Source organism: Orycteropus afer, unplaced genomic scaffold (genome assembly GCF_000298275.1).
Source record: "Orycteropus afer afer isolate SDZICR_OR568_19922 unplaced genomic scaffold, OryAfe1.0 scaffold00591, whole genome shotgun sequence".
In the NCBI taxonomy this organism is placed as follows: Eukaryota; Metazoa; Chordata; class Mammalia; order Tubulidentata; family Orycteropodidae; genus Orycteropus; species Orycteropus afer.
In genome coordinates this window covers 1,125,931-1,127,911 of record NW_006922178.1, presented here as the reverse complement: position 1 = coordinate 1,127,911, position 1,981 = coordinate 1,125,931, and positions in this window count along the sequence as shown.

Here is a 1,981-nt window from a genome sequence, read left to right as displayed (position 1 = left end):
AAGAGTAGAACTGAATCAATGGAAAACAGAATTAATGAGATTGAAGACAAATACCTGAATACTTCTTTAGAAAGGGATCAATCAGAAAAAAACATCAAAACAAAATGAAGAAAGCCTAAGGTTCATGTGGGATACCATCAAAAGGAATAACCTATGTGTAATCCAAATTCCAAAACAGGAAGAGAAAAAGAAAACCAGTGAGAAAATTGTGCAGGATTTGTTGGAAGAGAACTTTCCTGATATGATGAAAGATGAGAATATATCCATTCAGGAAGTGCAACGAACCCCAAACAGGATAGATCCCAAAAGAAAGTCCCCAGGACATATCATCACCAAACTCATCAAAACCAAAGACAAAGAAAGAATCCTGAAAGCAGTATGGGAAAAATAAAAAGTTACTTACAAAGGACAATCAATAAGAATAAGCTCTGATTTCTGAGAGAAACCATGCAAGTGAGGAGGCAATGGGATGGTATATATAAAACCCTGAAAGAGAAAAATTTCCAAGCAAGAATTATATACCCAGCAAAATTGTCCCTCTAGTATGACAGTGAAATTAAGGGATTTCCAGATAAGCAGAAATTAAGGGATTTCCAGTTAAGCAGAAATTAAGGGAATTTGTTAAAACCAGACCAATCTTGCAAGAGATACTAAAGGGAGTCCTTTGAACAGAGAACCAATAATAGCAAACAACAACCAACCATTAATACACAGATGACATAACCCAGAAACCAATGCAGCTATGGAAGTATCCAAAGTAAAATAAGCTTACAAGATTGTAAACAGGGAACCAAAGACATCAATTGGCAAATGAGGACAACTATAAACCAAAAAGAGGGGAGAAATAGTATAGTTACAGAATTTCTAAATGGTGTGGAAGTCAAGAGAGTTGCAAGATAGAATGGACTCTTCTAAACTCAGGGAGAAAATTAGAAATCACATGGTAACCAAAAAAGAAAAATGATAAATCTTCACATCACAATAAAAAAGAGGACAAGCACAAGTATTTAGCAAATACTAAAACAATAGCAACACGGGAAATGCTAACATGATTTCTAAACATAATGAGCTCAGCACAGAAAATTATATGGAACAAAGAAACCAGGAACATCATGAAAAAACACAACAAAAAGACAGTAACCAATTTATACTTGCCGATAATTACACTGAATGTTAATGGATTATATACACCACTCAAGAGATGGAGAGCTGCAGACTGGATATGAAAATATAACCCATCAATATGCTGTCTACAAGAGACACAGCTTAGAGACAAAGACAAATAGACTAAAAATCCAAGGTGAGAAAAAGATATATCAAGCATATTGCAACCAAAAAAGAGCAAGAGTGCCAATATTAATTTCTGATAAAATTGACTTTAAGACAGAAACCACCATACAAGACAGGGAAGGACATTATATAATGACTAAAGGATCAATTGAACAAGAAGATATAACCATAATAAATATCTATGGACCCGATGAAAGAGCCCCAAAATACATAAGTCACACTTTAAAAGAGCTGAAAAGGCAAATAGATGACTCCACAGTCATAGTGAGAGACTTTTCAATGAAAGATAGAACAACTGGAAAGAAACTCAACAAAGATGCAGAAGAGCTAAAAAATACAATCCACCAACTTGACCTTATAGACATTTACAGAGCACTTCACCCAACAATAACACAATATGCATCCTTCCTAGTGCACATGGAACATTCTCCATGATAGACCACATGTGAGGCCATAAAGCAACTTCATAAATTTAAAAACATTGAAATACTGCAAAGCATCTTCTCAGATCACAATGCTATCAAATTAGAAATAAACAATAGGAAGATCATTGAAAAAAGAGCAAGCACATGGAAACTGAACAATACCCTCCTTAAGAAAGATTGAGTAAGAGAAGAAATTAAAAATGAAATTTAAATATTCCTTGAATCAAACAAGAATGAAAACACAACATACCAAAATCTTTGGGACA